This window comes from Triturus cristatus, chromosome 3_2, assembly GCF_964204655.1.
Source record: "Triturus cristatus chromosome 3_2, aTriCri1.1, whole genome shotgun sequence".
Lineage (NCBI taxonomy): Eukaryota > Metazoa > Chordata > Amphibia > Caudata > Salamandridae > Triturus > Triturus cristatus.
The window spans coordinates 960,911,330-960,926,674 of record NC_140584.1 but is presented as its reverse complement, the minus strand read 5'-3'; positions in this window follow the sequence as shown (position 1 = coordinate 960,926,674).

Sequence of the window (15,345 nt, the reverse complement as noted above, 5' to 3'; positions counted from 1 at the left end):
ACTATCCAGAATCCTTTGGGGTTATTTGCAGCATGACGAGCAGTGTCGCGACCCATTTACGTAAATTACTAATAGCTCATTCGAGCAACTTTGGCTGACGAGCCCGGTGTCTGCACCTGCGCGCCTTGGAAGGTATTTTACCTATATATATGGCAGTCATCGGCACCCCGCATACCTACCTGCTCCCTGCTGACGAGAGGCAATTACCTCGAAACACGTGTCCAGGGATGGCATTATATTTCTATATACTCGTGGCGTAGGCGTACTCACCGTAGCCACTACACTATCCAGAATCCTTTGGGGTTATTTGCAGCATGACGAGCAGTGTCGTGACCCATTTACGTAAATTACAATCCACGTCTGGTCTGAGGGGCTGCCTAGGCTGCCACACAGCAGACATGTTGCTGGACCCCTGGGTAGAGAGCCACCCGCACTCCTGGGCCTGCAACAATGCACATCCTGTGCGAGTTGCTAGGACTCCTCCCCCAGGATGGGCAGGGGAAGCTTCAAAGGAATGCCGCCTTTGTGAGCTTCTCCAGGTCACTTGCTGTACTCAGCAACTGGCCCCTACCGGTTCTAAACCCCCACTCCGGCGGGAAGACTAGCCGGAAACCCCAAGGAAGGACAGGGGGTGTGCCAGCCTCTGCCAACCCCACCCCTCAGGTGGGGGAGGCGAGGTGAAACACATCCCTGGGCTCTCGCCATCTTGAAGATGGGGAGCCCTTTCCAATCAGGACTAGGCCACTGCCCCCATTCCACAGGAGAGTGGCAGGATAGGGGGTGTACCCACCCCAGGACAGGGACCCAGTGGTCCCTGCCCTTCACCTACCTGTAACGCCCCTAAATTTAGAATTTAGGGGCACCCTGAACCTTCCTTCCTCAGATTCCAGATTCCAAAACAACAAAGAAGATCAAGAAGAAAGAAGACCTGCCGTGCAGCTGCTAAGAAGAGGAAGATACCAACTACCGGCCTGTCGACCCTCGAACCTGCTAAATCCCGGCACCTCCTGTGGCCAGCAACCTCACAAACCCCGAAGGACCTGGCTTCCTTGTGACTCTCAGCATCTGGGACTCCCACGAGCAGTGGCTCTGCTCAAAGCAAGAATCTAACCCCTGGCATCAGCCAGGAACCGCGAACCCTGCACACTCTGCGCCCACCAAGCCTGGCCTGTGCTGGAGTGGACAAAGACCCCGAGGACGTCCCCCCGGCGACCGTGACCCCGAATCCGGCACCCAAGGACCAACCTCGACGTTCCTGACGACGCCTGCAGCCTCAGAACCAGGGACCCCCCAACCGTGATCAACAGAGGGTAAGATATCCCGACACCAAAAGGCACCCCGGCGCCCTGCGCCCCCCTGTGCCTGACTCCTGCGTACCTACCTATCCTCCAACTACTCAACTTACCTCTCGAAGTGGTGGTCACACCTGAAGAAACTTCGTCCCCGAGCTTGCAGCCTTTGTTCATCCTTGAGCTTTTCCATTGCAATCCATTGAGCGCCCGAAGGCTCAAAAGCACCCTGCACCCAGCCGCCCGAGTGGCCCTGGCAGTGCAACTTCTACTCCTACCTACTGCCCCATTTGCCCTGAGCAAGTGACCAGGAGCCCAGCTCCCACAGCCGTGTGGCCTGCTAGTCAGCAGCCACCAACCAAGGACCCCCCTGCCTCCCACAGGATAACATTGGGCCTAACTCACTCTGCACCCGGCTGCCCCAGTGCAGCTGAGGGTGTAACAACTGTACTTACCTGACCCTGGGAGGCCCCTGAGTCTATGCCCAGAACTGTAACTCTGCCAGTCGAGTACTTAACCAAAGGCCGATAACTCACTTTTCTTCCATAGGGAACATTGACTGGTATCTCTTGAAATTTCTTCTAAGTGTGAAGTTTCTAAACTTTAAAATATTCACCTAAAATCAACCAAGTAGCGAAAACGGAAATACTCACCTGCTATTAGGAGAGATCCCAGTGCTGGATCTTGGTGCCCAGCACTGACCCTGAAAAGCACTTACGACCGTACTTACCACTAATTCAATTTTCTCCCATAGGAAACCATTTACTGTTTTTCTGTGAAATTTCTTCTGTCGATTTTTGCAAACTACAAATATTCTTTAAAAATCGTCTGTATAACTTAAACGCAGTTTCTCAACTGCTTACAGGTGGTACACTCGTGCTGGATCCAGGATCCAACACTGACCTAGAAAAAGTAACCATAGCCCTACTTACCTGCTAAGTGACTTTCCTCCCATAGGATTACATTGGTAATTTGATTAGAAAAAGTTTCTGTGTCAACTTTTAAAATAGCAAAATATTGCTTAAAAATCACAACAGTAACTAAAACGTATTTACTCACTTGTTTCCAAGAACTGTCTCAGGACTGCATCTAGGATCCAGTCCCGGAGTTAGAAAAGTCATCCTGAAAGTAATCAATTGCATATAACTTAAAATTCCCATTGAGCTCAATGTATTATTGTGTTTGAAATTGTGTTACCTATTGCAACAAATTGTAACTATTGCATTCCAAGTCAATTGCCTTTTGCAAAGTATTTAACTAAAGCATCTAATTCTGAGAAAGTATATTTTGATACCTATTGTTGGTTCTAAAATAAAATAACCATATATTTTTATATTCAAACCATTGGCCTAGAGTTCAGTTCTTGAGTGTGTGAGACCATTTGCTAACTGAGTGTGTACAACAAATGCTTTACACTGTCCTCTGATACTGCCTTACTGCTCGATCAAGCTGCCACTTTAGAGAGTAAGGTTATATCTAACTTTAGCCTCTGGCAAACCTCTGGGGGTTGTGGACTACACACTGTACCTATTTGGGAACAGAATATACAGAGCCACTTTCCTACAGGCATCTGAGCAGGATCTGCTCTGAAGGCAAGTGAAAGGGAATCTGCTCACGGGTCAGGCAAAGAAGCTTCTAGAAGTCAGGGGATAAAAAAACATTGAAATCTTCATCTGCATTGTATTAGCTTCAATCACAAAATTCTGACATTTGATACACCTACACATGATTCTCAGATGAGGGACCAAACAAGTTAAGGTATACGAAGATAACACAGATTTATTATTTTCACAAGCGACTACACATTGAGCTTACTCTAAACATCCTTCGGACCATAAGTTATCTGCAAAATTTGGTCCAAGCAGTACTCTGCAGGTGCTCATTAGCTCATTCTACAAAGATTGCGTAAAGAAAAGATTTCACATTGTCATGTGCCCAGGTTAAGCCCCGTAGGAATTAGTGCCATTTGTACATGCACACTGTCCTTTTGAAGGAAGTGACCCGATTAGGGCCACCCGGGTCACTCGCGACCACCTCTCAGCCTTCCATACAAATGAAGAGTCAGCCAGACAGTAGAGAATACAAACCAAAGTTATTTATTAGTATGCGCTCAAGCGGAGTCCGGTCTGATCAGCCTCCTTAGATTTCTGCCGAGGGACTGACCCCCGTCCACAAGGTAAAGTCAGATATACATTTCCAACACCCTTAAGGCCCGCCCAGACTGAAATTTTCCAGCCTGGGTACTGGTGAACAAAAAAGGTATAGAAGGACGAGCTACCATCCTGAGACCGGGTACACACTATCTTAGCTTCAAGGTTACTCAGCGCATGCCCGTCTCTCTGAGAGTTGGAGCAGGGCTACCTACTAGGAAAGGCATGCGAAACAGAATGATATAATCATTAGTGCAGCGAAGCTCAACCTTAAATAATAAAAAGAAACAATCAAGGCTGCTTTCTGCTGAGGCAGACAGTATGAGACAGACGCTTCATTTAAATCATGGCACAAAATGGCAACTGAATACAAAATGGTGCCGCAAATGCTAACTTAACTCGCACAATGCTGGAAGGAGTCAGCTAGACGTATTCCAACAGACCCTCCTTTTAGCATTTGCTAACAATTTTGTCTAATGCATAGGATAGTAATAAGTGCTTGCATCATAGGACTACTTGTACCCTTATATTCACACATTATCAATACTCAAAAATGCTTCGTCAATGGACATTAAATCGTGGACGGCTTGCATCATCATATTTGAAGACTTAACATCATGCCTTTGTTGTAGGTGTTAACTTTCCAATACATTAAGCACAACAGGCAGGAAGGCAATGAATTCATAAGCAACAAGTGAAAATAGCACCAGCAATTACTACTAGAAAGATGAGGATCTTCCAACCCCGGGATGCTATTAATCCCCATAGCCAACCAGAAAGAGTCCAAGTACCATTCTCTTGGTGCATGTTGGATATCGAGCATATACATCAGGAGCGTGGTCCGGTATGTATACACAGCAGCTACTGCCGATAACGCAGCAGGCCCACCCCGATCTGCAAGGATGACGTCTAACACCATCCTGTTCTGAAAAGCAACGAGCCTCGTAGCCTGGAGCTCAGTTGTAATATTTGTCAAAATATCAGCCGTGGTATTAACGACCCCTTCCACTACCCTTGTGAGGCGATGGATATTGAGACTGTTGGACATAGGGCCCCAAAAGGGAATGATACCCTTCATAGCATCAGTAAACTGCTGTAGAGTAGTAGCTGTCTGATCTATATCTTCTGTGTTAATAACCCTTCTAATATGGGATAGGTAGACATGCCTACACTGCAATCGGTGATCTCTATGATAGTTAGACGGTGCTATATACACGGGGAAAGGAGGAAAGAAACATAACATATGCGAGACCACCCACTAGGAAGCCACACTTAAGCCTGGGACCCACAAACAACATAAACATTATGGGGCGAAGCAAAGGGGGGCTACTTGTGCTCAACACATAGGTATAGTTGCAATTACTCTGTCCCATTTGAACATTTCCAAGGTCTTGTACACAAAAACTAGCTGTTGTGTTAACTACCGGGACTGGCATTGCTTCATCCTGAGTAAAATTGCGCATCTGGAAAGACCTAAAATATTCAGTGACATTAAATCCCTGAAAATCCAACATTTCCTTTCGAAGCCATGTTAAAAAAAAAATTGTTCTCATATACATTCATACAGGCTTTTGGGGACAATATCAATGGCAACTCGTTCTCCTGGAGTAAATCCTTGGTGAACACGTATGTATTCTAACACAGTATCATAATCAGTACGTCATATTCATGGCATCAGCATGGAAATGGGTATACACTATGGTAAACAGTTGAAACCAAGCTTTGCAGCTCCCGAGATAGGAAAACGGCATGGACAGTAATATATAATTTTTATGTGTCACAGAAGGGAGCAGGCCGCAAATCCAACAATTAGTAACATTTGATGTATGGTTTGCCTGGTGAAGCATCTTTTCTGTGCTCACCCTTGTGAGGGGCCAAAGTAACAAACATGTGCTCAGGGGGAATGGGCGTTGTACCAATCAAGGAGTGCACAGGATATTTCTCCTCAAGAAACCACACTATACCAATACTGTTATCAGAAAGATCAGGACAATTACTCTTAATAGACCAACCAGACCCACTCTGCCCGAAACCAAGGGCTGTTCTTCCTCCATAATGGGGCGACCAAATGGGTAAATTTATTTTTTTTAAACCAGGGAAAAAGGCATGCGATGGAGCCAATAATAAGGAAACAAGAAAAGTGCAAAATGTCCCCAGTGTCCGTCAGAGCCTCACTGGTAGACTCCTGTTGTTCATCAAGTATTGGCACTGTTGAGCACCAGTGGTGGAGCTAGGCGATCCTAAATCATTGGAGATATCCCACATCACACAGGATGAGGAACTCCCTTTCCCAGGGGAGCACACTTGAGCAATCCTGTACAATGCCCGAACAATGAACCAATGTCACCTATTCTATTGTGGCCTGACTTGTCGAGTCCATCCCTGCTAATCTGACTGCATTGATCGATATTTAAGCACAAATGCGGTGAAAGTACGCTGTTAATCAATGATGAGCCAAGTTGTGGTGAAATCGCGCCATTAAATAGAACAAGCACCCCTTCAGGAGAAAAGCAACAAGCGTAGTGACTATTGCCAAAGCGGAGCATTTGAGGTAAGCGCATGTTACGTAACGTGCAAAACATCGGCGACCATCTTGGGTGTGGCAAGGCTATTTATTGCCACACCCATCTTCCAGAAAACGCTTTGTCTTCCACCGGATTGACGAGAAGACATCCCCGCTTACCTGCTCCTTGCCAAGGAAACACCGCTCTTCACAGAAGATCCGTTTTCTTTGCCGCTGCATTTCTTTTGATCAACCCCATCTCCGGAGTTTGCAGGGTCCATACAGGACAAGATTTGTGTGCTATCTGGACCACATTTCCCACAATGCACAGTCTCATTTGAGCTTCCCATTGGTGGGTGTGCAATATGAAAATGGCGAAGTGGGTTCAGCGTTTGCACACACCGTCTCCGTTCAAGCCTCAGAAGAGAAGCATATGGAGCTTCGAAACACGTCAGGCAATTTCATTACGGAGCGGCTTCTACAAGCGGATCCTCGTCCCTGCCTATCATAAATAAAGCTGTTGATCGAGTGCTACTCACCTGGTGGTTAACCTTTGGAGCAGAATGTAATACGCTGCCGTCCTGCGTTGAGTGTGCACCATGCCATAGTGTTATGGGGGCCAACCGACATGGTAACTATCATGTCGGCAATGTGGGCCAGCAGCGGCAAACAGGATTGAGGACGAGTCCACTTGAAGGGTCCATACAGGACAAGATTTGTGTGCTATCCAGACTACATTTCCCACAATTGACAGTCTCATTTGAGATTCCCATTGGTGGGTGTGCAATATGAAAATGGCGAAGTGGGTTCAGCGTTTGCACACACCGTCTCCGTTCAAGCCTCTGAAGAGAAGCATATGGAGCTTCGAAACGCGTCAGGCAATTCCATTACGGAGCGGCTTCTACAAGCGGATCCCCGTCCCTGGCTATCATAAATAAAGCTGTTGATCGAGTGCTACTCACCTGGTGGACAACCTTTGGAGCAAATGTAATACGCGGCCGTCCTGCTGCGGAGTGTGCACCACCCGGTAATGTTATGGGGGCCACCCGACATGGTAACTATCATGTCGGCAATGTGGGCCAGCAGCCGAAAACAGGATTGAGGACGAGCCCACTTGCAGGGTCCATACAGGACAAGATTTGTGTGCTATCCGGACCACATTTCCCACAATGCACAGTCTCATTTGAGTTTCCCATTGGTGGGTGTGCAATATGAAAATGGCGAAGTGGGTTCAGCATTTGCACACACCGTCTCCGTTCAAGCCTCTGAAGAGAAGCATATGGAGCTTCGTAACGCGTCAGGCAATTCCATTACGGAGCGTCTTCTACAAGAGGATCCTCGTCCCTGTCTATCATAAATAAAGCTGCCGATCGAGTGCTACTCACCTGGTGAACAACCTTTGGAGCAGAATGTAATATGGGGCCTTCCTGCCGCAGAATGTGCACCACCCCGTAATGTTATGGGGGCCACCCGACATGGTAACTATCATGTCGGCATTGTGGGCCAGCAGCAGCAAACAGGATTGAGGACGAGTCCACTTGCAGGGTCCATACAGGACAAGATTTGTGTACTATCCGGACTACATTTCCCACAATGCACAGTCTCATTTGAGATTCCCATTGGTGGGTGTGCAATATGAAAATGGCGAAGTGGGTTCAGCGTTTGCACACACTGTCTCCGTTCAAGCCTCTGAAGAGAAGCATGTGGAGCTTCGAAACGCGTCAGACAATTCCATTACGGAGCGGATTCTACAAGCGGATCCTCGTCCCTGGCTATCATAAATAAAGCTGTTGATCGAGTGCTACTCACCTGGTGGACAACCTTTGGAGCAGAATGTAATACGCAGCCATCCTGCCGCGGAGTGTGCACCACCCGGTAATGTTATGGGGGCCACCCGACATGGTAACTATCATGTCGGCAATGTGGGCCAGCAGCGGAAAACAGGATTGAGGACGAATCCACTTGCAGGGTCCATACAGGACAAGATTTGTGTGCTATCCGGACCACACTTCCCACAATGCACAGTCTCCTTTGAGCTTCCCATTGGTGGGTGTGCTATATGAAAATGGCGAAGTGGGTTCAGCGTTTGCACACACCGTCTCCGTTCAAGCTTCTGAAGAGAAGCATATGGAGCTTCGAAACGCGTCAGGCAATTCCATTTTGTGTTTTTATTGGAGCTTCTTCATTTCACTTTATACCACAGCTATTTTTCTTACAATACTCAATTTTTTCTACAACTCAACGGTACTTCCATGGGAAATTGTGCAGCTCCCAGCTATGCGAATCTGTTCATGCACAAGTTTGAACTAGATAACATCATCAATAATGATCTATGGAAGACTCACTTAGTTCTATTTCTTCGTTACATTCATGACATCTTTCTCATCTGGAGGGGTTCAAAACACATATTAATGAATGCCATTGACCAACTCAATACAGTTGATGAAAGACTCAAGTTTACATCCAACATTCATAAGTCTAAAATCAATTACCTTGATGTTGTGGTGCACATCAAAGACACTAACATCAAAACCACCTTATACAGAAAAGACACGGACAGAAATAACCTGTTACACTTTACCAGCTTTCATCAACCAGCTCTCAAGAGACATTTACCATATTCTCAACTACTCAGGATCAAAAGAATCATTTCAGAATCTGAACAACTCACACAGAACGTTTCAATGATGGAACGCCGGTTCTGCAACCGTGGTTATCCTCAAGAAATCATAACTAAAGCCACTGATCGAGTATCATCAAAATCCAGATCTCAGCTTTTGATTACCAAAGGAAGCATCAAAGCCACATGTAGAGCAATTATGGTTTCCAAGTTTTCCACTGAGAGTTTTAATTTCAAGAAAGTTATTTTGAAACATTGGCCTATGTTACAGGTGGAACCTGATTTCAAGAATATTTTCTCAGACAGACCCTTGTTTGTCTATGAGAGAAGCAAAAACCTAATGGAATTACTTAAACCACCAAAGAAAGATGATCTGACTATAACACATAAAGGCACTGTGCCCTGCCATAATTGTGGGAATTGTAACAACATCATCAAGGGCAATTACACGCAACATCCCACAAGTTGGTTCAACATCAAGTTATATGTTACGCCCACTTGTGATTCCAAGAATCTTATCTACATGTTTAAGTGCCCACGCGGCCTGGCATATATTGGCAAAACAGAAAGAAAGATTAAAATCAGACTCAACGAGCATAAGAGTAACATTCTAAACAAGAACATCAAATCTTCAGTGGCTGCACACTGTATTGACCATAATCACAACATTAGCCAATTAAGATTTTTGATATGTGAAGTAGTACCTATCAAAGAAGGCAGAGACAATCGCAAATTTCTCCTTCAAAGAGAGACTGCTTGGATTTATAGAATGAACTCACTGGTACCCCATGGACTCAGTGGTTGTGTTGAATTTAGTTGTTTTTTGTAAACAACCACATTCTTTGTACTATGTCCTGCTTTCATTACATCCTGTTTCAGCTACCTCTTTCACTATCTGTTTTTCTTTTATCATTTATTCTTACTTGTTTTATACACCGTTCTCTCCACTATTTAATTGTTTTCTATTCTTTCATACCTTCCCTGACTCCTTTTTTTTCCAGTATGATTTTAGCATTGAGTGATTCATATATATGTCCTATTCCAACATGACCGTCACATTCTTTAAATCACCCTCATGTTTCTACTTTCATATTTCTCTCTATTATATTTTTGCATTTATCTGTTTCTTATATTCATTTATTTTCTAGTTTTCGTGAACATTGCACATTTTTGGATGGGCGACGTATATTCTTTTTCTACTTTTTTTCTACTTTTTCCATTCCATTATGGCCGCCATACTAATGAAGAACGCAACACACGTAATATGTCCCTTTTCACTGTTTATAATCGTGGCGGTCCATGGCCGCTATGTGAAGATTTGCGAACATCATGAGCACGCTGAATGCTAACTTGACTAATATCAAGGTACGGGCACTTCTGTTCACAAACCTTCGGGACACTGGTTACATGGGTTTTAATCTTGGTTTTTCTCTGCTACTTATAAGCTGTCTTTATATTTAATTTTTGTTTTCTGATCCGTTTTTGTTGTTTCACAACTTAACGGTTTTCCTACCGGCCGCTATCTCTATTTAAATTGTTCGTCGATTCACTCAATAGTTTTGTTTTTTCGACACACATTACGGGCTCTTGAATATCGGCGAGTTTGGGTGTCATTATATTTCATCACTGATTAGTTGAAACACTTTTTCTTCTTGGAACTGGTTTGTTTCCCTGCACATATTTATCTTATTTGTTTTCTCATCATTTTATTAACACACAGAATTCTGGTACTTAGTTACAAGGCACCCTTAAGACTAACACTTGATTTTGTTTAACCGGTTGCTTCAATGCACTCCTATCTTTACGATTTTTAGGAACATTTTTCCCCCTGACGAAGGGTTATTACCATACCCGAAATGCATTGGGGCTCACCCGTCAACTGTGTGCAGTAATTTGAAATCTTTGAATTTTGCTTACCGGACAATCTCATGACTACAATGAGTATGTTCTGATGGTGAATTATTAGGAATAAACTCATCATTTGAAATTACTTGAAACTCCTGGTTTACTTTTACATTTGGATTTGCGACGTATCCGCAAGCTATTGGTTGTGCTTCGGAGGGACACCACCCACCCAGGGTGGTGCAACTGTTATATGAATTCAGATATACCTGTCTTGTAGGGTTGCCACAACCTCCGCCATACTTTCCAACTTGCTCTACCAGAATCCACTGCACAAAAGTAATTCACTTTTGGCATGGTGTGGTCCAGGGGGAAGGAGACTTAATAAAAGAAAAAAGACAGATGGTTAAGATGCATTTCTCACTGGAATGCTGATTTTCTAGTCTCTCTTTGGTGGTAATCTAAATCAAAAGAAAAGTATTTTACTAGGCTTATGATTGTAACTTGGAAAATTCTCCCACTTGGAAAATTGCTATACCTGCTGATTTACATCTATTTCTTCTGCTATCTCTTCTCTATTGTATATGGCAATCCGCAAAATAAACATACCGTTGTAATATGTGAACAGAATTTAATACAATAAGTGTGTTTACACTCACTTTTATGCCAAGGATACCTGAGAGAAAAGAACGGTTCATAACACAAAATCTGTTAAACCCACCTCTACCGCTCAGCACTGTTGTGACCTTCTTCTTGATTTGCCTCTTTTTCCTCTCAGCGCGGGGACACGCCGGGGTGCGTAACCATGCGCTTTATAAAATTCCATAATAATAATAATAATAATTCTCTCCTCACACTGAAACTGCTAAGTCAGCACAGAACATTTTTAAATAAACCTCCAAAGACTTTAAGGACATTCAGTGGCCTTCCAAATGCCATATTTTATAGCATGCAACTCTTTCACAAAAAAGAATGACAAATTCATCTGCAAGTTTATAAAATCTTTCTCCAGATGTCAAGATTTATAGCCTTCATTTTCTTTTAAAACTAAACTCCAAACTAAATAATATTCACAAAACAAATATATACTTGCAGTTCCTTATCAAACTTAATTATACAGAAAATTACGTTTTAGGAGTGTCATGAATTTTTGTTCAGCTTCTTTCACTTTGGGGCAGCTTATTTCAAACATTTTGTCTTTTAAACAAAGGCTTCATGAAAAAAGAAATCTTTGGTTCAAATATCTTAATTCAATTGTGTGAAGGTTCACACATTTACCTCATTGCTATAAAGAATTCAAAACAATCCTACTTTGCATCTTGGGGTCAAGGTAACAAATCAAGATTTAAAAAAAAGTGTATCCTCTACTTGAAATTTCTTTTGAAGTACACAGAAAGAGACAGCAGTCAGAGGAAAGAGATTAACCATTTTGATAAGCAAGCGGCTGCAGATTTGTTCTTTTAATTTAACTTTCAAATGGCGTACTCTCTCCAACATCTCATGAGACAAATCTCCCTGAAAAACGTGCATGTAGCTTGTCTCACCACTTTGTCAACTTTTGTATTAAGGAAATCAACTTTAATTTTGTCACACCACCACTGTTATATTTACATAGACAACTTATTAACCATTTAGTGCGATTATTTTCCCATGACAACCACAATCTGCACTTTTGCATCTTTATTAACAGTACTGGCAGAGGCTCAAATGATAACAGTGACTCAAGCCAACCTTTATGAAGCTCTTCAGAGAGTGACACTGATGATATTGATCCAGCTTCACAAGCATCTTGCAGTAGTGACAAATGCATTGCTGGGCATTATCTTTGGTGGGATTGCAATGGTTGCAGGAGCAACTTGATTTCTAGAAAAGCCATTGGGGGCTGCTCCAGATGTAAATCCAAGATGATTTCAGCTGGACAGCTCATGCACCAGAAGGTATGCTTTACTTGCAGAACATCTATTTTACAACAGGACGATATCCAATTTTCACTTAGTTCATACTCACATAAAGGTTGGACAGGTTGCTACCAACCCACAGCAACTTACTACATTAGTTAACATTATGTAACAGCTCGTGGTGCATGGGGATGGCTGAAGTTGGAGTCACTGATAGGACTCAACTTAATTTAGGCATCAACACATTACATATTCCATGCAACATAATTGAATTACGCAGTAGTGAATGACCTCGAGGATTTTTGCAGTTGGAAACACTGATAAATACAGAGTCCTCTTCATCTTCATTTAAACACATGTGAGAAAAAGTAAACAAAAGAGATGTGAATTTTGCATTCGGTCCGACCAGCTTAATGATGAATACTTTTGACAATTATGAAAATGAAAAGTTGTCATAGGCAGGAAAATAACTTGTTATATCAGCATGTAACTAGAGGATATTCACTAACTGAAATTGAGTTTTTCCATTTGCTCGATATTTAATAATGTGTATGTGGATTCTTAGATCTATAGAGCTAATCTTTCTGGAAGGAACTGGGAGGAATTCTTGGTTGCATTTTGAATCATGTAATTTATTTCAGAGTCAGAGATATTCATTTGTGATTGCCAATTGGTGAATAGTGTCAAATTAACCTTTGTTTTTGAGAATTCTTTTTATATCTTTCATGTCTCCAAATAGGTAGACGGCTGGAAATGTTCCATTTCGAAAAATAATTTCTCTTGGTATGACATATACTCTAAAGTAGGCTTCTTTACCTTGAATCTGCCAATATTTGGTTCCCAAAATACTTTCCTCATCTACATTTCCTTTCTAATACTCATATCCCTGTATGGTTATGTTTTGATTAAATATTTCAGAATAAATCCATTGCACGGTAGTGTGGCAATTATGAAAAATAGAAAGCTGAGGGACGTGACCTGTCTTCACTCTGGAAATAGAACATTTCTTTAAGAAATTTGGAAGACAGAAGGGGCAGAGCTTCACAATACTCCCATTGAGTATAATTGAATATCTCTCTAGGATAACTAGGTCTATGTATGTAGCACTGTGCATAATGATGGAAACAATACATTTCTTTATAGTTCAATGCATTCAAATAAGGAACTTCAATATTTAAAATGATACACACATGTAAATCAGAGGTCATAAATTTACAGTTTCAGTATCCCAGTCATCTGCAACAGAACCAGGAATAATCATATCATTCATTGAAACTTTCAACATATAAGGTAATTGCAATGTCTCAGTCGATTCCATAATAGGAACCTTTTCCTAAACTGTGCCCTCGATCACAGGATAAGCTGTGATTTTTGCAGCGTAGAGCTCTCATAAAGCTCTCTGGGATGAGAGATGCGGTTGAAGTTCTTGAACCACTGGTTGTGGAACAGTTCTCTGCGGGACGTAATGTCCATTCTGTAGCACTAGAATGATGTTCAGCGTTGTCAGCCACATGATGAAAAGAAGCACTTCAGTAGTGATCCAAATGTGGCTGAATCAAGTAACTGTCACAATTGAGATTCATTCTCTTAAATTGTCTTTGCCCATAAAGGTGTGATCGATGTTGCATATGGCTGGGCCAAACTGGGATGGTATGGTGAGCAAAACGATTATGGATTTAGGCCTAGATCTCTGTACTGGGGGTAAATGTTTGACAATGTTCAGCATTCCTTCCGTCATCTTTTTGTGTTGCTATGATCGATGTTGTCCCATGAGGTGGTTCATATTAAACCATGGCATTGCTTGGAACTTTTGCAACTGTAGCAATGGCAGCATCAGATTCATCTATGGAATCCATTGCTGACTGTAAAGCTGGAGATGCAGTATACTCAAATATCCCTTGCTGGTACTTAAGCTAGTCAAGTTACTGTTTCCTTCTAGATGTATCTCATTTACAGTAGGGAGAGGCTGAGATGTTCTGCTCTGAATCCTGCTTGATGTCCGTGAGGGTGTGCTGTACAGAATCACCCACAAATTGCTTTTCAGTGTGGTCAATGGACACCTGTTTGTTTTTCTTTGAACCAGCCAAATGAGGCTGGATTACATTTCATTCATCCTTTACCCCAAGAACTGGAAAGGGTGGCCTGTAGGTCAGTTCAAAGGCTTGCTTAACATGGATCTTTTCTTAACCCCTTCGATGCTCATGACGGAGCGGTTCCTTCATGAGCACCGGTTGGGCTGTGCTTATGACGGAACCGCTCCGACATGAGCACAGCCTCTGGGGGAAGCGCTGGGTCTCCCCCCCTGGGGCATTGATGTTGGCACCACAGAGGGGGATGGCAGCCTAAGAGTTTCCACTGCTACCCCCGATTCCCCCCACGCTTCCCCATGACGTCAGCACGCACAGCGCGCGCCTACGTCATCAGGAAGCGCTGGAAACCATTTGTTTCCAGTGCGTCCACGGAGGAGGAGGTAGGTTTTGGTCTCCGGTGGGGCGGGGGGGGGGCAAATCTGGATGCCTTGAGGCATCAGGTGAGAGGAAACAGTGTTTCCTCTCCCCTGATGTCTCAATGCAGGGCATTCCTGGTGCACGATTGCGCACAGCGTCGTGATCGTGCACCAGGGTTGTCCCCACTAGACACCAGGGATGTCTTTTTGTGTGCAAAGGAAGCGACCCCTTGGGCAAGGGTCGCTTCCTATGGGGGAAATTTAAATTCAGACTTTTCTGCCCCCCCGGGGACAGATCGACTGGTTTTTAGCCGATTCTGGACCCAGGGGGGGGCAGAAAAGCCCACTAGAGCCAGGGAATTGCTTTTTAAAAAAATCGGAACTGACCTCTTGGGCAAGGGTCGCTTCCAGGGGCCCTAAATATTTTTAAAGTATATCCGGCCCACCCTGGGGGCAGATCAGTTTTTTTAATTGGCCTTTCTGCCCCCAGGGGGGGGGCAGAAAACCCCACTACACACCAGGGAGTGTTTTAAATTTTAAATGGAAGCGACCCCTTGGGCAAGGGTCGCTTCCTTATGGTCCTAAATAATTTTTAAG